We start from the raw sequence: 22,135 nt of genomic DNA on the forward strand, positions 1-22,135 counted from the left end.
TTTCTAGGACTGAGAAAAGAATCAATCCTGGTTCCTGGCACCCCATGTTACTAGGGGAATATTCCCCAAAGGCAGAAGAACTATGCACCGAGCACAGTGCTTGTTGTATTTTCAAGACATCTCATTTATTTTTCATGATTAACTTAGAAGGAAAGTAAAATTGGTCCCATTTTATAAATGAGAAAATTCAGGCGCCTTAGAAATGTTTAGTTAACTTGCCAATAATTCACATGGGGTAGCAGAACAGCAACTGCTCCTGAGCTTTTCTGAGTCCCAAACCACACTTTTTTCCATGGACACATGCTTTCAGTTGATTTCAGTCTATTCATGGAAACAGATTGGAATCACAGCAGCTTCTCTTAGCATTACTTCCAATAAAGCTGAGGGTCGCCACCACCATCACCACCACCACCAGCAACATCATCTGGAGTCAAACAACATGGATTCAAAAAGGCTGATCTGAATTTAAAATTCTGCTTTCCCTGGTCCCCACTTGTGCAACCAGGAGCAAGTCTCTGAACCTCCGAGTTCAGTTTCCTCACTGATATGTGTGTCTCACTGAGACATAGGAGGCTTTAAGAGGTAACCTAGGGCCCACATGTGCTAGTGACTTGTCCTGTGTACATCTAGTACATAGTAGCTGTTATACTCACCTCTGGGTAATTCCGGTGCTAAACCTGGGCATGCCTGTGACATGTCTCCCTCCGGCCGGCAATTCTGAAATAGCTTTGGGATCATGAGGACTGATAGACTTGCCCTGGCATCCTCCCAAGCACAGGAAGAGGCAAGCACCCAGGGAAGGAGGATGGTGAGTCATAAATGATGACCTACTGTGCTTTGGATGTGAGGTGTCCATCAAAAGCTCCTGTCTTAATGCAGAAGGTGACATGATTAGGTTATGAGAGCTGTCACCCAATGGGTCCATCCTAGTTTGAATGGACTGACTGGATGATAGCTGTAGGGAGGGGGAGCTTGGCTGGGAGATGTGGGTCATGGCGGGAGGGCCCTGAAAGGCTTCATCTTTCCTGCAGCCCCTTCTCCACCTGTCTGCCTCCCGGCTCCTCTCTCTCTCTCTCTCTCTCTCCCTCTCGCTCTCGCTGTCTCATCCACCCTCTGCTTCCTGGCCACCATGAACAGAGCATGACTCCTCCATCACACCTTTCTGCCATGTTCTACTTCACCTTAAGTCCAGAGCAATGGAGTCAGCCCACCATGGACTGAAACTCTGAAGCCATGAGCCAAAGTAATCTTTTCCTCCTCCAAGTAGTTCTGGCCAGATAGTTTGATCCCAGCAATGCAAAGCTGACTATCACACCTGTCCACACTGAACCACTGTTGCAAATAGACCTTAGCCCATTTGGCCACCACTGATTCAACATAGATGAAGACAGTAGGTCTCCCCTCCCCATCTCCTCAAACTCCATAGAGAGAGGTCATTTGTTCAAATGGAAGCATCGCAGATGGTTTTTTACACATTCAAGCATGTATTAAACATTTATTGGGAAGAAAGCCCAGATGGGGTCCTACTTTCAACTCCTGAGGGCTTAGGGCTCAGACCATACCTTGCATTAAATGTTATCTCAAATCAAAAACATAATTACATCCTAGAAGTAAACTGACCAGGCAATCAGAATCCTGAGCAGGAAACTCAACCACCACCACTGAAGTCAGGCCTTAGATGCCATTCAGATAGCAAGAGGCAAAAGCTTTTTATCAGTTTTAGCCAGCCCACCTTCTTGAAAACAATGAATTTCACCAATAGAATCACTTCTCTAGGGCTTGAGTGGTGGCTCAGTAGTAGAGCCCTTGCCTAACATGCACAAGGCCTTGGGTTTGATCACCAGCATCACACACACACACACACACACACACACACACACAATTTGTGCTTCAAATGTCCATTAGTCTTACTAACAAAATTTTTATTGCTGACTGGAAAGAAAGGTAGTTGGAGAATAGGTGATTTTATATGCACTAGCCAGCCCTAGAGTGTGTATTCATGATTAGGATTACAGAATCTGGCACTGTCTGTATGTTTAAAATCAACTATCAGACACATATATCACCTTATATCCTGCAGTAAAGAATTTTAAGGCAAATAACAGCCAACACAGCAAGCACTCTCTTCCTTATATAAGGCACTGGGGCCCTCTGTGTCTGTGGTTTAGTTAATTCAGTCACTGGAAGTACCACACTGTACTGGGCTGGATATAGCAGGCGTGCCCCTGGCATCCTCTTTTGTAGGGATGCTGCTCTGATCCTCTATGACCTGAGGCAATTTACCTGACCTCTATTTGCATTTTCTTATCTCTGGACTTACATAAAAAGGTTAATGATTTACAAGTATCCAACAAAAGTATAGCTGGTATCCAACTCCTCAGAAATCCTCCTCCCAAGCACACACCTGTAATCCTAGTGACTTGGAAGGTTGAACCAGGAGGGTCACTGGCCAGCCTCGGCAACTTAGCAAGAGGCCCTCAAAACTACAAAACAAAAGGTTGGGAGGTTGGGAATGTAGTTGTGGTAGAGTACCCTTTGGGTCAATTCCAAGTATTGCAAAAAGAGAGGAAAAACAACAACAACAACAACAACAACAACAGAAAGAAAGAAATTCCCTTCCCTGAGCCTGGTCAACTCCACATGGACCAGGCTCTCCTCCCTGAAGAAACAAGCACCAGGAGAAGGGAGGGGAGAGCAAATCTTGTGTTTTCTTCTCAGCAATTTTTGCATCTAAAAAAAAAATTAGAGTCTGAGAAATTATCCACAATGATTGCGAGTTTGTTACAGGTGCCAGGGAGAATTAGTTAGGAAATGTACCAGTGAGCCACGTCCTATTCCAAATGCCTCTCCTGTATTATAACCAATTTGTTTGATTTCTAACAAGGCAGAGAACCTAAACTAACGACCCCCACAAAACAGGTGACCCTCTCATTTACACCACGATAGTACAGAGCCAAAGGAAAAAGCTTGAAATGTTCACACATTAGTTCTGAAAGTTTACTGATCTACAATTCACACAAAAATCTGCATTTCATTTCATCTTATTCCTTTATATTTTGCAGTGCTGGGGATGGAACCCAGAGTCTCATGCATGCTAGGCCAGCATCCTACCATGGAGCTACACCTGAGCCTAGCATTCCATTTTAATAGTAATAGAAAGTGAAGAATTCTGATCCCTTAGAAGGATCTGCATAAATTGGAATCCTCCCAAAGTACGAGTTATAGTATTCTTTCAGAATTTGACCTAGAAATGTTTTCTTTGAGTATTCAGCAACACCAGGTCAACGGGAATGGGACTTCCTCTTGTCCCGCGTGATGTCTGATCTTATTCAACAACATGTATTGAGTTCTTCCCTCTTTCACCTTTTCACAGCTACTGGCTTTAGTATACTTTTCCTTCAAGGTTTCATTTTGAACACGTTATCACATATTTGATGTGCCCCCTTGTTGCACCCCTCAGTGCAAAACATTCACGTCGCAATTACATTGTTACAAATGTGGTTTATGCATGTAGCACACTGCTTCATGGGAACCAAGCTCAAATGTTTAATTCTCTTCATATCAGAGGAAATACTATAAAATAAAAACAGGAAAAATGTCTGTGAGCCTCTAGAGCTCTAGCATTCCATACGATAGTCACTAGCTATGTATTCAATTTAATAAGATTCATGCCTGCATGACAACATTTATGTCAACAATAACACATATATAATGATGGTCCCATAAGATTATAATCCAGCTGAAAAACTCCTGTGACCTGGTAACATCACAGTCATCATAAAGCAGTAACACAAAGCGTTACCCGCACACCTACTGTGCTGCTGTTGTCTAAAAGTACAGTGCCTACAATTATGTACAGGATAGAATACTTGATAATGTCCAGAAACAACTATGTTACCTGTTTATGTGCTTTTATTGTTATTTCAGAGCATACACCTAATTATTTTTAAAAGTTTCCCAATCAGTTATGGAGGCTTACCATGTTCTCCCCACAGCAATCTCACACATCTGTGTTTACTATGCAGCTTGATTGGTTGCTAGTTGACTGTATCAAAAGACCTTAGTGATCATCGACCTATCCCATCTAGATTTGGGGCCATACACCCTACAATATTCATTCAACAATGAAATTGCTGAAGACACATTTCCCAAACCACATCCCTGTCATGAATAAATTGAACTATAATTGAAATGTTGTTAGTTCAATTTTACCTCCACATTAGCCACAGTTCAGATATACCATAGCCACAGGTGGAGGGTGGTGACCCTAGAGTCTCCCAGTTGGAGCTCACACGACATTAACTCTGTGATAATTATTAGCATGTCCTGTGAATCTGTGTTTCCTTTGATAAACACCAGCATTGAGTTGAGTTGCTCACCATAGTGCAGACATCTATGAAGAAGATACAAGTTAGAATTTGGTTAAAGTAACTATTTGCATTGTGACAGAGTCCTGAACCCAGATGGGACATCTGAAAAGATGGAGCAGCCAGCATGGAAGACAGAGAAAACTCTCTGAGTTGTAATTATTCATTTTTTGGAGGGGAGGGGGAAATGTGTATTAGGGTAGAGTGTGGTGAACGTGGAGAAAAGAGTCTTAATCCTTCTAGAAGTGATAAGTAAAAACACGTGAGACTGAATTGAACTTAGTAATTTGAAAATCGAGACGACTTTAGGTTAAATAAAGTGTATAGAACTCAGACATTCATTCTCTCTCCCAAAACTTGATTAAAATGAAAGTAGATGGTATTAAAAGGATAAAATTTGCCAAGAGAAGGGAAAGAGGAGGGTAGAAAACTGTGAGCTAGATAGCACTAAAGTTTGGAAGCTGGAATGGGATAGAAAATGGTCTAGATGAAAAAAATCACAAACCTAAAGAAACTTGGGAGGTCTGTAAACTAAGGAGCAAAGTGGTGACAATCAACACTGAACATCCCTGTTTCCTCTAAAGGCAGGGTTGAGACATAGGTGTAAATCAGAAGTGTTGGCTGGATGGTTAGGAGACACATTAGGGTCCTTCCCTACATGCATAATCAGGAAAGCAAAGAAAGTACCTACTTCAAGAAAAAGGACCAAGAGAGACTGACGTTTGGAGTTCCTTCTGTGAAAAAGCCAGCTCACTCCCTTGTCCCCACTGTGAGGGGACAAGATCAACAAACACCAAGCATGAACACAGGATCTGAATCTACTTTGTAGTGATTTATTCTGAAGTATGAATGGACCACAAAATATCTGAGGACTCATGGAAAATGACTTTTTATGAAAGACAGACGACAAAACAAAGAGCCAAACAAGCAGAAGACAATGGAAAAATAAAAAGAGACAATGCAAGAAGCAGATGACATTTTAAACATCTATAATGAAAGTCCTCAGAGAACTATGAGCAAAGTAATGTGTTTTACACAACAACCGGAGACTTTTAAAAAGTGGAACAGAAACAAGGAAATTCAAAAAATATAATTGCAAAAATGCAAAGGTCACTGGAAGGGCTGGAGGCTGAGGTTACAGATCATCTCCCAGGAGTAGGAAGCGAACAAGCCAAGATAAGAAAAACAAAGATACAGAAAGGAGAAAGGAGTTGATCTAAATGACTGTACATCTGACAAATAAGTTGTAAAGAAAGAACAGACAAAAAAGAAGGGAGTAATTTATAATAATGCAAAACAAATAAAAAGCACATGGTAATTTCCCAGAACTGAGAATATGAGTCTCTCATTACAAGGGTCCAATTTTAATGAAAAATGAACTCTGAGATCTCAAGTTGAGGAGATAGCCCACTGAACAAAAAGAGACCCAAGCTAAGGCAGATGCTCATGCTATTTTAGAGCACCCAGGATAGAAAGAAGATCCTAAACATTTCCTGAGAGAAGAAAACATTCACAAACCAAAGGTTAGGAACCAGATCAGTGTTAGACTTCTCAAGACAACGCTGAAGCTAGAAGGCAGTGGGACAAAGCCTTCACAAGTATGAGGGAGAATGTTTTAAATAATTTTGTGTCCAAACTGTTAATCAAGAATGAGAGTAGAATAAAAACATTTTCTGATATTTCAAAAACTTTCCAAATATACTTTCTCGAAATATACTAAAGAATGTGAGGGAAGGAAAAGGAAGACAGAAAAAAGGGGACTCAAAAGGGGACATCACAGGGATGACTCAAAGAGAACTCCCCCAGCAAGGTTGAAGGTCATGCAAAGGATCCAGATAGCTCCAGATCCAGTGTGGGGCAGGAAGTCTGAGGGCATGGGGGAGCTGTGAACTTGAGAGTTTATCTGATGAAGAGAAATAGCATTGAGAGGAACTTGAGCACTCTGGCAGAGTTAGAGAGAGAATTTGTGCTGAATGGTGAGATAATCAAACAAAATTTTAAATGAGGAATGTTTAGCACCAAGGAGAACTGAGTTTTACAATGAGAGAAATGTACAGTCCTAATGTGCAGATTCAGTTTGTCTCTGAACAGTATTACTTTAAGCAAAATAACCAAATTACTGAAGGTGGGTTTGAACTAAATTTTCTTATATGACTGTGGTGGGAGGATGAGGGAGTTTTCCCATGGCTGGGGGAAGGAGAAGAGCTGTAGAACTAAATCCAATCCTCTGACTGGGGGCGGAGCTCAGAGCAAGAGTTTGTTCTTACTAAGTGGGAAGCCCTAAGTTCCACCCCCAGCGCCATGAAAATAAAAATTAAAAATTAATTAAAAATTCCTCATATTTCATAATAGAAAGTTGATATCTTACATTGAATCACTGAAAATGAAGAATTAGTAATATAAGCATATTGTTTAGAAACAGGGAGATAAATAGTAGAAGAAAGAGCAGAAAGAATTAGAGATTGTAGGACAGGCAAGAGGTGGTGGGACAGGATGGATCAGGGGCTGTTATTTTTCATTTTAAAGAACAACATATATGGGGCTGGGGTTGTAGCTCGGTGGTAGATCACTTGCCTAGCATGTGTAAGGCACTGGGTTCGATCCTCAGCACCACATAAAAATAAATAAATAAACAAACAAACAAACAAATAAATAAATAAAGGTATTGTGTTCCTCTGCAACTAAAAATGTTTAGAAAAAGAGCAACATATAAAATTATGTACTACTTTGCTAAATATAAAGTGCTTTAGAGAATTTTACAGAGTAGACATAAATAAGGAAATGGTTAGTAGACTCAATCAGCCAATCACAAAAAGTGTTTCTAGAGAAAACTGTCTAGACTTGAATGGGCCCATTCTTCACAGACTAAAACAAATGGGAATAAGACAAGACCCTTTGTTAAAATGAGGTTTGGAGGCAGTGACTTCTTAAGAGTCTAGAAAACAATGAGATGGCATTCCAGACCAGTGGGAAAGTCATCCTCCCCAAGTAGAGGAGCCTCAAAGATAGAACAAAAGAAAGGGATGCACAGAATGAGCAAAATCAGATAGCCGATTGGGGAAGACCTGTGAGGATGGAGCACTCGAGAGCTGGCATAAAAAGACCCTCTCTAAGCCGGGCGTGGTGGGCACACCTGTCATCCCAGCTACTCGGGAGGCTGAGGCAGGAGGATCTCAAGTTTGAGGTGAGCCTGAGCAACTGAGAGAGAGACTGGGGAGCAACCCAGAGACTGGGAGCAAAGCGGAAGACCCCTATCACAAAAGAAAAGAGAGAAAACAAAAAGACCTTCTTCATCTTCTGCATCCCATGACTTTGAAAATTACCACTATATTACCCCAATACCACAAAGAAAAGGACCCTCTTCATCCTGTGAGTACGAAAATTGACAGTATGTTACCCCATTTCCTTCCTTCATTATTTGTTTGTGTTGTGCAGTGCTGAGTTTCAAACCTTCATGCAAGCTAAACCAGCAGTCTACCACTGAGCTACAACCCTAGCCCTTTTTAAATTTTATTTTGAGACAGGGTCTCACTAAGTTGCCCATGCTGGCCTTGAACCTGCTGTCCTCCTGCTTCAGCCTCCTGAGTAGCTGGGATTACAGATGTGCATTATCACATCTTTCTACCATAATTATTCTTACAGGAGGTAAAAAATCCAAACCCTCAAATCACATTCAAATGGTGTATTAGCCTGCTTGGGCTACCATAATAAATTATCAGAGACCAAGCAGCTTAAACAACAGAAACGTATTTTCTCACAGTGCTGGAAGTGCAAGATCAAGGTGCTGGCAGGTTGGTTTCCGTGAGGCCTCTCCCTGTCCTTGGCTTGCTGCCTTCTCACTGACCTCCCATGTTTCCTCTGTGCACCCCTATCTGGCATCTCCACCCTTATAAGGATACCAATTCCCTTTTTTGGGGGGTGTACCTGGGATTGAGCTCAGGGGTGCTCGACCACTGTGCCACATTCCCCAACCCTATTTTGTATTTTATTTAGAGACAGGGTCTCACTGAATTGCTTAGCGCCTCGCTTTTGCCGAGACTGGCTTTGAACTTAAGGTCCTCCTGCCTCAGACTCCCCAGTCAATGGGATTACAGGTGTGTGCCACTGCCCACTTAGATACCAGTTCTATTGGATTAAGGCCGACCCATAGGACCCCATTCAACCATAATTACCTGTTTGAAGGCGCATCTCCCAATAGTCACATTCCAAGGTGTGGTGGGGATTAGGACTTGAATATATGAATTTTAAGGTGACACAGTTGTGTCCATTATGTTTGGTAAAAATTAAAAACATACACAATGACAAAGATTGGAAAATGCTTCTCCTAGCTACCTGCCTCCAAATACATGTCATGGAGCACATCACACATGCCTCTGAATGTGTCTTTGGAGGTTGAGATCACACAGTACAACCTCTGCAGAATGAGCGTCAGCCTCACTCAGGCCTGAGAGCAGAACTCACAGGCCAGCACTCCTGGGACCTCTGTCCTCCTTGGGAAAGGGGAGGGGTGAAGGGAGTGCCTGCCATTCGCTGACAGCTACCTTCTGGCTGCAGCTTAGGTAGCAGGGTGACTAAAAGGAACATCTTCATGTAGAACCCACCTACAGGGAAGGGGAAAGACCAGGGAAGAAAATCCAACACACTAAGTGGCCTGGTGATTTCCTAGAGCATCGTAACCTAAGGGACAAAACAACGTTCTGACTACTGTGTTTAATTTAAAAAGATAACCTTAACTTGTATGTATGTCTGCATTAACTTCCTTTTTTTAAAAAGAAATGACAACTTTGCTGACACATCTTAAAATTCACCCTTCTAAACTTTACAATCCAATGGATTTTTAGCCTATTTGCAAAGATATACAGTCATCACCACTGCTAATGCCAGAACATTTTCATCAAGTAATTTAAGAGGAACTCTGTACCTTAAACAGTTACTCCTATTTTTCATCCCACCCCACAGACTCCAGAGACCACCTTTCAGCTATAGATTTTCCTACTCTGGACGTTTCATATAAATGGAATCACAGAAGAAGTTACCTTTGTATTTGGTTTTCAGGTAGCACAATGTTTTCAATGTGTTTCCATTTTGTAGCATGCAGTATTCCATTCCTTTTTATGGCCAAATAATCTTCCACAGTATAGATATAACATTTTGTTTGTCTTTGTATCAGTTTAAAGTCATTTGGATTTTGTTTCTATTTTTTGCTATTATGCATAATGCTGCTCTCAACATTCTTGTACTGAATTTTGCATGGACAACTGTTTTCCTTTCTCTTGAATATATATACACCTAGGAAAGGAATTGTTGGATCAAATGAAAGGTCTGTGTTTAACTATCCTAGTGTTTTCCACAGTGGCTGAATTACTTTACATTTCTACCAGCAATGTGAATGTGTGAGGGTTCCAGTTTCTCCACATCCTTACTAGCTTTTTTTTTTTTTTGGTGCTGGGGAATCGAACCCTGGGCTTTGTCCATGCTAGGCAAGCACCCTACCTACTGAACTATATACCCAGTACCTCTTACTAGCTCTTGTTATTGTCTTCTTGAGTATACGCATCGGAGTTGACATGAAGAGGCATCTCATTATGGTTTTGATTTATGTTTTCTTAATGGCCAATGATGTTCAGCATTTTTTCAAGTGTTTTTTTTTTTTTTTTTTTTTTTTTTTTTTTTTTGGTGGTGGTACTGGGGATTTGAACCCAGGGCCTTGTGCTTGCAAGGCAAGCACTCTACCAACTGAGCTATATCCCCAGCCCATTTTCAAGTGTTTATTAGCCATTCATATACATTTGAAACACTATTCATACCATTTTGTCATTTTTAAATTAGGTTGTGTTTTTATTATCGTGATGTACTCATTCTTTATGTACTCCAGATATAAGTCTGTATTAATCTGCTCAGGCTTCCATAACAAAATAACCCAGTATGTGTAGCTGATAGAACAGAAATTGATTTTTCACAGTTCTGAGGCTGGAAGTACAAGGTCAAGGTGCTGGCAGATTGGTGTCTGGTGAAGGCTGTCTCCTGGGCTTGCAGATGGTGGCTTTTTGTCATCTCCTCACTTAACCTTTCCTTCCTACACATTCACACCGGGTAACTCTTCTTCTTATAAGGACACCAGTCCTATTGGATTACCGTGCCACCTTTGCAACTCCATTTAATCTTAGTTACCTTTTTAAAAGCCTCATTTCCAATTATTTTTGCATTATTTTTGCAATTATGGTTTCAACTTATGTATTTGAGGGGAGCACAATTCTTTCTAAATGGAGTGTTTTCTGTTGCTATAATAAAATAAAGAATATAAGGTTATTGGCTCATGGTTCTGGAGGCTGGGATGTCCCTGAATATGGTGTTGGCATCTGCTTAGCATCTGGTGAGGACTTCTCCCTGCATCATAATATGACAGAGGACATCACCTGGTGAGAGAGAGCAAGGTCCTAGTTAATGTTTTTTTTCTGTTTCTTTCATAAAGCTTACTGCCTTAAGCAGTAATGCCATGACCTCATCTAATCGGTGGCTCTCCCAGAGACCTATCTTCAAATTCATTGACATATGAATTTGAGGATCAAGTTCCCAGCATGAGTTTGAGAGGGGCAAACATCCAGACTGCAGCACTGTTCATAACAAGTCCCTTGTCAGATATATGATATGTATTAATTGTCTCCCACTGTGGGTTGCCTTTCCTTCCTTCCTTCCTTCCTTCCTTCCTTCCTTCCTTCCTTCCTTCCTTCCTTCCTTCCTTCCTTCCTTCCTTCTTCTATTTTTTTAAACTTTAAGAAAATTTCCCTTTTCAGTTAACTTTTGTATATGATGTGAGCTAGGGATCAAACTTCATTGATTTGCATGTACATATCCAATTACCTCAGATCATCTGTTGAAAAGACTATTTTCCCCCAATTCAATTGCTTTGGCATACTTGTTAAGACCAATTGAGCATAACAGTTTGCGCCTGGTCTCTTAATTCTGTTCCACTGACCTATATGTCTGTGCTGTGCCAGCATTACACAGACTTGATCGTTGTAGCTGTTATGGTCTGGATCTGAAATGCCTCCCAAAGCTCACCTCAAAGGCGTGGTCCCCAATGCAGCAGTGTTCAGGAGTCTTTGGAAAGTGATTGGCTCGTGAATATTCTAACTCAATGGATTAATACGTTGATGGATTCACAATTTAACAGACTATTGGGAGGTTGGGGACGTTCAGGAGGTGTGGCCTAGTTGGAGGGAGTGGTCTTTGGCAGCAGGCCTTTAGGGGCCTATATTTTGTCCCCAGCCCCTTCCATTGTCTCTTGCTTTTTCTGCTTCCCAACCCCTGTGAGGTGAGAAACTCTGCTGCACTCCTGAAGATTCTATGCCTCACCAAGGCCCAGAAACAAAGGAGTCAAGTGACCATGGACTGAAATCTATGAAACAGTAAGTTGAAATAAACCTTTCCTCCTTTAAAATTATTTATCTCAGGTATTTGGTCACAGTAATGGAAAGCTGACTACTGCACTAGCTCTTTGAAGTAAGTTTTGAAATCAGGATATGAGTCCTCCAACTTTGTTCTTCTAAATTGATTTTTACTACTCTGATTTCTTACATTTCCATAGGAATTCAAGATCATCTTAACAGTTTTTGTTTAAAAAAAATAAGCGCAAAAAGCAACTAGTAGTTTGTCAGGAATGACACTGAACTCGTAGATCACTTTGGAGAGTATTGCTATCTTCTCAGTACTAAGTCTTCCAGTCCATAAACATGGGATGACTTTCACTGATGGAACTTCTCTCCACAATGTCTTGTGGTTTTTAGCTTAAAAGTCTTGCACTTCTTTTGTTGAACTTATTTCTAAATATTTTATTGATTTGGATGCCATCCAAAAAGGAATTACATAAGCATTTTTAAATGGAGTTACACAGCTATGTGTTCATGGGAAACAATTAAAGTTTAAAAAATAAATAAATAAATAACAATTCCCTTAGCGTGGCAATCATTAAATCTTCCCCACAACATTTCCCATGGGTTTTCTGTCACTTTGTCCTCATTTTCCTTTCCTTTCTGCACACTGCTTTGCCTGCATAGACTCACTTAAGATGTGTATAAACAAGCTGTAACCAGCCTCTCTAAGGTGAACAAAAGAAAAGGGAAGCTGCCCAAGGAGCAAGGAGACCAGCTGTTTTTGTTTGCTTAAAGGCTGGCTGGAGAGCCTTTCCCCGGCATCGTGCACATGAACCACCGAACATGTTATAACCTAAGCTTCTTCCTTGGAAAAAAATACCAAGGGAGAAAAAAATGCATAAATAGAAAAACCAGCCTACAGAAAGGGCCTCCTGGGATTTGCATTCATGCTACATAATCCTGGTGCTTATTAACTATGTCCAAGACTGACCTCAGGCACAGATAGAAAAGGCTGCCAGTCATGTACACTGTTTTCATGGATTTAAGGGAACCTCGCTGCTCAGTAATTTACAGTCCTTACCTGAGAGACCTTGCTAACTACAGACCCCAATTTCTGGAATTAAAAGTTGATTCCAGGGATTGGGGTTGTGGCTCAGTGGTAGAGCACTCACCTAGCATGTGTGAGGCTCTGGGTTCAAGTCTCAGCATGAAACATAAAAATAAATAAAAATAAAGATCCATCAACAACTAATATATGGAATCAACTTTTTAAATATATATAATAAATATATATAAATATATATAATAAATATATATATAAACATATATATATTTAAAAAGTTGATTCCATTTGAGGTCTTAGCATTAAGAAGCACTTGCCTCTGGGATGGGTTGCTCAGAAAGCCTTGGAAGCCTTGCATCTGAGTGTATTTACCTCTCTGATCAGGTCTCCATAGCATTATTTCATGGAGAAAGGGGCAGGAGGGTATCTGACCAGGCAGAAGGTACAAAGTGTGCCAGATAGAGCAAACTCCCCCATTGCACCTGAAGGCCCTGCTCATCAGATTGTAACTCATGTGTCAAGAATAGGTGTGGGGAACAGAGTGGAAAGACTTGATTTAAGGCATCAGACCCAACTTCCTCCCCCTCATATTCATCTATTCTAGCCTGAACTGACTTTCTGCAATCCTGCATTTCCTGGCCTCTGCATTTGTTAAATACAAAGAAATCACACATCAAATAAAAGAAAGAAGGGAAAGAAAGCTAGGAAAAAATCTGTAACCTGGTTCGCCTGTCTCCTGAAGCATGAAGTCTGGCTGCCTGAAGAGTCGAGACTATGTTGTAATGGAGTTTTATCTTGGAATCCAGGTGTGTGATATTATCAATGGAGTCACTTCTTAACCATATGTCAAATCAAACTATTCAGGGTCACAAGCCCCTAATGAATGTGCAATTTGGCAATAATATCTAGACTTAACCCAGGCTGTTCCAAAGTATCATTCTTCTACTGAAATTCCAATATCCAAAATTGATCTCCAACCTCTAACAGAATTTTGGGAAAAGATCAAACACTTGTAAGTAAGGAAAAAGAAAAACTCCCTGAAAACTGCTGGCGGCTTGAATATTCAAGACCTTTTCTAGCATTGCACAGATGAGTTGTACACGAGGCTAAGATAGCTAAGGCCGAATGCCATCTAGATTGTTCCTGAGAACTCTCGGAACAAGCATATTCGAAATTTTCATTATCACCAGGCTGGGCTGTATCTTCTCTGACAGACATACAAAGAACATTTTTGTATGGCTGATGGGAACGCTGTTTCTGGAGTGTACTTTCTTTAGCTGGACTATCCCAATTGATCCTGATGCCATCAAAATCAGACCCACAGAGCCTCATACTTGATCCAAAGAAATAAAGCTCTCATGTGCCTCACGGCTTGTGATTCTTATGATTCACAGCTCCAGAGTCCCTGGGGTGTAGGGAGGAGCAGACCCCAGAGTGAAAGGCTACCCTCTATGGGCTCGGGCAATTCCAAAGGGTTCTGGACATGTGGGAATCGAGGTGAACTATGAGGTCTACTTTTCCCCTTTGGATGTCCCCATTTTGACTGAAGCCATCAGGACAGACTGCTGGCTGTCCACCAAATGCTGGTCCTTCCCTCTTTCTGCACTCGAGGCTAAAGCACATTTCCCAACCTCCCCTGGAGCCCGGAGTAGTCATAAGATCAAATGCTCAGTGGAAGGAAGAAGAAATGAGGGTGCCCTTAGCAGACCAGGTCTGTGAAGTCCCCAGGAGCTCTTTTCTGTGTCCTTTACCTCCTTCTTTACACCTTGGCTGGCACCAAGTAGAGCCTTTTTGGATGCCAAAAACAGGAGATGGTGGACAGCCATGATTCTGGACCCCTGAATGGCTGTGTGGAGCAGGGACCTGCTGACCTGGAACCCCCAAATGGAACTGTTACACATAAGTGTCTGTCTAGAGCCATCTCTCATTAAGGTCTCTTGGTCACAGCATTTTAGCCTTTGACTTGAGCCCTCTCCCTCTGTTTTTCCCATTAACTTAGCACTTCTTAACCTGCTCCTCTCTAAAACTCGGTCGCCACTGTTATTTGAGGCATTCATCATCTCAACAGCCCCCTAACTGGATGGCAGAGCCTGAACCCCTAGCGTGGTGAGTTGGGCCACTGCTAGTCCACCTGCCACCCCTCCAGCCTCACCCCCCAGCGCTCCCCCATGCTGGCTTCACCTCGCATTGAGAGGCAGACCCGCAGGCAATCCCCTGGCCTCTCCAGCCTCCTCGCCTTCACACAGCTGTTCCTCGGCTGGACACACCTGCCCCTCTCCCCAACCCTTTTCCTGCTAAACGCCTGCTCATCCTACACTTTATGGGAAGATTTACCTCATATCCTATTACTGAACCATGTGGCTGTCACTGTACTGAGAGCTCCTGCGGCAGGTCTCTGTTCTAGTCACCTCTTTCCCCAGTGGCCGGCTGGGTGGCTGCCCATGCAGGTGTTTAGTCAGTGAATGGATGACTGTCCAAGCACCCTGGGCCCCTCCCCTCTTCATCTGATGCCACCATCTGAAGAGCTGGGTCTCTCTTCCAGGAGCCATCCTTCTGGTCTTGGGCCCTTCCCCTCTGATTTTTGCTCCAGTGAAACAAGTTTCTTCTGTCAGTTCAAGTGCACAATGTGCAAGGGACAGAGTGATACATACACATCAGGAAGCTCCACATGTGGAGTTATGGAGCCACTAAGTTCCCGAGCCAGAGTGACCCCCTTCTCCATCTCAGTTCCTGTGGCCGTGAGGGAGAAGATGAGGAAAGGGGCAGCGGGACTTCACAGAAGGCCTGAAACTCCGAAGTGTGGGTTGTTTTCGATTGTTTTTCCATCTGGGTGGTTGCCTGGCAGCGGTGGTACATCCACCTTCAGGTTCTCTCCCCACTCCGGCCCTGTGCTGAGCAGGCTGGGGTTCGTGGAGGGACTTGGTCAGCTCTGCCTCCAGCTCCCTCAGAGTTCACGGTGGTGGTGGTGGCGTCAGCCAAGGGACTTGCCAAGGCGACCCATAGGCTTGTGGTGAACAGAGCAGAACTGAGGTCTGACCTCCAGCTGTCCTCATCTCCATGTGTGAAGCCCTTTTATGTCACAAAAGGGAAGAGGTCATGCTGCCACATGCCTAGGGGACTGGGACAGGACAAGAGCGACCTCATTCTGTCTTACCGAATGGGAACAATCCTGGCCACTGGAGCTTTTCCTTCAGGGGAGGACACCCAGCATGGGCTCACCTGGGAGAGGCGTTGTGTGCAGTCCAAGCTGCCCAGAGACAGAACTGAGGAGAAACAGAGGAGACAGACGTGTTATATGGCGGTGACCTACACGTGACAACACCCGCCTCCTGGCTCCTGAGGAGTGCTTCTCTCTGAGCTCACACAACTTTTTGTCTGTTTGATAATAGCGAGATTTTTCTGATGTGAAACTGCTCATAGATCATGTTTTTTTCTCAGATCTGGTGATTATATGGATCGATGGTGGATCATGACAAATAACCAGAAAGAAGTTCAACAAACAAAATTCAATGAGCATAAACTCTACCTTTATAGAGATTCAGTCAAATTTAAGCACTATGTTTCAAAACAATTAGTGCTCGCAAATAATTTAAAAATATTACCCACAATTTCAAGTGTTAGTGTTCTATAGCACAGCAGGGTGACTATAGTTTACAACAATTTATTACATATTTTATAAAGAGGCACCCAACACAAAGGAATGATAAATCTTGAAGGAGATGGAAATGCTAATTATTCTGATTTGATCAATACGTATTGTATGCATGTATCAAAATATCACACTGTACCCCCAAAGTATGTATATTTATGTGCCAATTAAAAAAAAACTAAAAATAAAATTTTTAAAAAGTTCAAGGAAATATTATTCAGAATTTTAAAATGACTTCTAGTTTCCCCAAATGAGTCAGCTTACATCTAGCAGTGGGTGGCCAGGGCAACGCTTACCCTTTGTCTGGAGATCAGGAAACGGGGCTCCAGCTTAGCTCTATGGCTAATGTGAACCAGGAGTTCCCAACCTCTGACTAGGGTTATTTATGTGCATCTGGGGCCTTTTGTAATTCTGTAGCCTGTTTCTCCTCCAAGGGAGGCTGGGGGCCTTATCATAGGAGATGCTGGACCCTAGCCCAGTCCAGGCTGAATACACATAAGAGGATGCCTGATCCACAGTGATGTCCTCCAATGTCATAAAATATCAAAGACCAAACAGCAAGATCAGTTACGTTCTTTGGGGTTAAACTAATGCTGGACCTCAGTCTTCTGTACACTTTCTGATTTATTCTGAATGTCATCCTTGACCTCTTTTCCCAACCTCTGAAGTTGGAATATATCAGTGGTCACTGAACTCGCCCTTCCTCCTGAATGTTTCTTGAAATTCTTAAAAGTTGAACTTCATGGTCAGTCTAAGGTTAAGTGCGGGATTATCTTACTGCCTTTCTTTTCCTAGCGCTTCATTCCATTTCAGAGGAAAACTACACTTCCCCACTTCCCCCACCATCCACGGCCCAGAGGACAGAAAGACATTTGCAGAATCATCAGCTTTTAATGATTCCGCTGAAACTGGCCTCCTTGGAGGTCACTAATGGAGAATGTGTGTCTGCTTTCAGATTCACAGCCTGTCCCCAAGGCGGCTCGGGTTCTTCTTACCTGGCCCCTTTATCAAATCTGGTCATCAGATACCATCACTGGATTGATTTCAACTGGGGCTCTTTGGCAGAGGAAGCAATCAGCTGAGGTTTCAGGGTGCTGAGCTCTGGGATCTAAGAGAAAGGCTGGTTCAAAATTGATAGCAACACTGGATGTTACAAGAAAAAGTCTGAGTCCTAGAAAGAAATGTTATAAAGAGAACATAAAGAGAAAAATATAAAGAGAAAAAAAAAAGTGGCAAAAAGCAAAGCAAATTAATATTTATTTCTAATGCAAATTGAAAATATATATATATATATATATATATATTTTTTTTTTTTTTTTTTTTTTTGGTACCAGGGATTGAACCCAGGAGCACTTAACCACTGAGCCACATGCCAAGTTCTTTTGGTTTTTATTTTGAGACAGGGTCTCACTGAGTTTCTTAGGGCCATGCTAGGTTACTGAGGCTGGCTTTGAACTGGTGATCCTCCTGCCTCAGCCTCCCAAGCCATGGGGATTATAGGCATATGCCACCATACCCAGCAAAATCTTTCAAAAAAAAAATTGTGGTATGTGTTTTGTGAGGACTGTCAGCTAATTGAATGTGCCCTGTGTGTTGTGGGAGAGTGAGCCCCGGGCCAGGAAGAGGGAACAGCTGTAGACCTCACACAGAGGTACCAAGGCTGAGTTTAGCCCCTCCCGGAGGCCTTGGCAGGTGGATAAGGTGTGGCTGGTGAGGCCCAAAGCAGGCACACTTGTCCCAGGTCCTCTCCTTGGATGCAGCCCTGCCTTTGCTCAAATCTGGAGAGCCTTTTACCCTGGGCATCCCCACCTCAATCTGGGTCCAGCTTTGAGCTCTATGACACAACCCTGGGTCCCCTAAATTCTCTCACTTTGCTTAATCCAGCTTGAATTAGTTTTGCTACTTGTAAACAAAACTCTTTGGGAAAGGATCCAGGCTTCTTGGACACCCTCTTCCTCTTTCTACAACTGGTTAATCTGTTACTTGGCTAAAATAAGCAATAAAATAGTCAAAGCATTCAAACCAACTTTGTAGTAGGGTGATTTGGGGTATCTGGATAGGTACTTCTTTTGGAATTATCCAAATAAGTTATTCATTGCTTATTATATGTTTGCTTTTATTATGTTTATTATCCAGGGTCTGCATCTTTTTGCTAGGATGTTTGTTCCATGCAGGGTAGGGATCTTTACTTTTTGATGCCTTACCAAATGCCTTGTAGGTGCTTTAGTAATGTGTCTTAGGAGAATGATAAGCAGTCTTGCCAGAAACACCCAAACCTAATATTATTAATCTTATTCTAGCAGTACTCCGTTATCTGTAGTTTTACTTTCCACAGTTTATTTACCCAAGGTCCAAAAATATTACATGGAAAATTCCATAAGTAAACAACTCATAAATTTAAAGTAAATTTATTTTATTATGTTGTTATAATTATTTCATTTTCTTATTAATAATTGTAGTTAGTGTCTTCACTGTGGCTACTTCACAAATTAAACTTTATCATAGGTATGCATACACATATAGAAAATGACAGCGTGTATAGATCAGGTTGGGTCTACCTGCAGTTTCAGGTATTATGGGGGATATGTCTTGTAATGTGTCCCCCCCACAAATAAGTAGGTACTACTGTGTTAGAAATAACCCTGTTAGGTCACTATCAAACCTTTTATAATCACTTTCAAAGGAATTGAGAAGCAAAAGTTTTGAAAAGGGGTTCATTTGATCTGGTCCCTTTATTTATATATTTGGTACTGGAGATTGAACTCAGAGCCACTTTACCACTAGGTTACATCCCCAGTCCTTTTTATTTTATTTATTTTATTTTTATCTTGCTAAGTTGCTGAGGATGGCCTCAAACGTGATCCTCTTGCCTCAACCTCCCCCATTGCTGGGATTACAGATCTGTACCTGCTAAGATTGGGAATCCCAGGCAATGTCCAAGATGGATCACACCTTTTCCTTAGTCCTGACTTTCCAGATTCTCTGATAAAGCATCACAGCTCCCTATCACTTTGCCCCAGGGCAGGACCAATTTTGATCCCCTTCGGACAAATAATAGAAGACATTACCATATATATGCAATATTGTCCAATTTTGTATTCCTGAAACCCCCCTGGTTCAATATGGGGGAAATAAAGATGACTCCAGCAAATGCTGATATTTCAGCCCCTGAGCTTCCCACTAGATGACTAGAGGTATCCAGGAACTGATGGAAGGATCCAAATGATTCAATGATGTACCCCACTAACAGGTAAGAGGGTGTCTATTCACAATGTCCCTGCTGAGTAAGTTCAATGTGCTGTTAAATTGTGATCATTGTGGAGTATTTTCATTTTGTTTGCCATCTACAATTAATAAAATGGAAGCATGATAATGTGGATATAATGATCACATCATAAAATGAAGTTAGAAATAAGATGTGTATACAGACAAAGCTAGATACTTGGCATTTGGAGAACTCTGGGAATGGAGAAATTATTCTAGAAATTAGAATATGAACCATAACTCTAGAAATTAAATTTATTCCTCATTTGAAGAGGTTTTGCCTGAAAAAAATTAAAAGCACCTTGATTTGTCACCATATGAGAGTGAATTTTCCTTCAAAGAAGTCAAATCCAGCCAGGCACAGTAGCACACATCTGTAATCCCAGCAGCTCGGGAGGCTGAGGTAGGAGGATTGAGAGTTCAAAGATAGCCTCAGCAACTTAGCAAGGCCTTAAGCAAGTCAGCAAGACCCTGTCTCTAAATAAAATACAAAAAAAAAGAGGGGGGGCCGGGTATGTGACTCAGCGGTTAAGTGCCCCTGGGTTCAATTCCTGGTATCAAAAAATAAAATAAAATAAAATAAAGTAAAAATCAGTTCCACAGTCTTTGTCTCAGATAGCTGGCCAAGACAACACTAACTGTGGGCCCCCATGGCTGGCAAATTATTTGGCACCCCTTCAAACTGACATTCTTTAAATATTTTTTCAGCATTTTCTTAGTTGGGGTAGAAAGAACAGATTGTCTGCTAATAAATCTGTACACCTCTTTCTGTACATTAAAAATAAAGGATTTATTATATGCCTCTGAAAGACAGAAATGCACTGGAAAATTAAGGAGCTGATTATTCAAACTGTTGCAAGAGAAAGAACATTCATGAATGAGGGGTTCCTCAAGGTAAAGGAAGAGCACTTTGTTGATTGAAGCAGGTAGACCACAGAGCCAATCACAAGGCCCACAGCATCAGGAGAAAGACTGGGCAGCAAGTCTCATCTAAGTCACACAGAAGGAGTGGTTTTCATAATCACAGTCAGCCCTTTCCCCAGGACACAAAAGGTGGTCAGAAGACAGTAGAATGGTGAACATCTTCATTATTGCCCTTTTCCATGAGCACAGGGCTCAGTTAGACGTTATCAGGTCCTAAATGACAACACTCACAATTTAAAAAAACAAAATTTTTGTTGTGGTTTTAGGAACTGAACCCAGAGGGGGTTCTACCACTGAACTATATCCCTTCTTTTTTGTTTTCCACAGGGTTTTACTGAGTTGTCAAGATTGGCCTCGAACTTGCCTCTTGCCTCAGCCTCCCAAGTAGCTGGGATTAGAGGAGGGTGCCACAGTGCCTGGCCATTTGAATATTGTGAGGTTTTGAGTTTGTGTGTGCACCTATGTGAATCCTGGTCCCTGTGAATGGTAAGCATGTGCTTTACCACTAAGCTGCGTCCCCATCTCTGACATTTAAATTTTTCTTACAATTGTTTTTCAAGTCACCATTTTTCTGCTATTTTTCTGGACAGTCTACATCGTGGCTTATGCTTCCAAAGATATGCTCAAAACATACTTACCTGTTCTTTCTTCTGGTTTGCACATCACAAATACTTCCCTGTGTCTCTGTACTTCTTGTTTTCCTGCTAGTTTCTGGGTTTGGCAATTTCCTGTCAAAAATATTCAAGAGTTTACAATTTAGATAATAAAATCAATCACTCATCTCTATTATTAGCACTAATCCACACATGGCTTTGTCTGACATTATCTTTGGGGGGCTGTCAGCTGGTTGGTGTCAGACTCACGGGTGTGTCTGAAGTTGCTCAGAATACTTACCAGAACGCAGAGTAAAGCTGCTCAGTAGTTATACACTGGTGTTGCTGGGGAATGGCACAGTGGTTGATCTTTATTTTTGTTTCCCTTTGAGGACATTTTGCCAGTTGTGTGAAGATTCTTGTGTGAATGTTGGTGTTAGGGTACCCTACCTCCCATATATTCTAAGAATTTTTTAAAAATCAGCATCATCAAGACATAATTCTTATACCATAGAAATCACCCTTTTAAAATGTACAAGTCAGTGACATTTTGGTATATTCATAAAGTTGTGAAATTACCATTCCCATCTAATTCTGGAATTTGTGTGTGTGTCGGGGGGGTACTAGGGATTGAACCCTGAAGTGCTCTAAAACTTTATACTCCCTTTTCTTTTTATTTTTTGAGACAGGGTTTCCCTAAGTTGCCTAGGATGGCCTTGAACTTGTGATCCTTCTGAGTTGCTCAATATCCTGAGTTGTTGGGATCACAGGCATGAGCCAGGGCACTTGGTTCTATTTCCAGAACACTTTTATCTTCCCACCAAAGAAGCCCAGTTCCTATTCACTCCCCATTCACCCCTTCCTCAGCTCCTGGCAACCATTAATCTATTTCTGTTTCTATG

General features: G+C 41.8%; 1 long non-coding RNA gene across 2 annotated transcripts; it reads right to left on the minus strand.

The window, feature by feature from the left end:
* Positions 1 to 658: 658 nt before the first annotated feature.
* On the minus strand, positions 659 to 21,687 carry LOC306644259. 2 transcript variants are annotated; one of them, XR_013759248.1, is made up of 4 exons: positions 21,279 to 21,686; positions 17,448 to 17,623; positions 15,958 to 16,066; positions 659 to 869 (listed from the first exon to the last, which is right to left on the minus strand). It is a non-coding gene; the product is annotated as an uncharacterized lncRNA (long non-coding RNA). The 2 variants fall into 2 exon arrangements; XR_013759249.1 differs by lacking the exon at positions 659 to 869 and adding an exon at positions 10,094 to 10,783 and having other exon boundaries at positions 21,279 to 21,687.
* Positions 21,688 to 22,135: the final 448 nt, after the last annotated feature.

The sequence above is a fragment of the Sciurus vulgaris genome (genome assembly GCF_902686455.1).
Source record: "Sciurus vulgaris genome assembly, chromosome: 14".
Classification (NCBI taxonomy): Eukaryota; Metazoa; Chordata; class Mammalia; order Rodentia; family Sciuridae; genus Sciurus; species Sciurus vulgaris.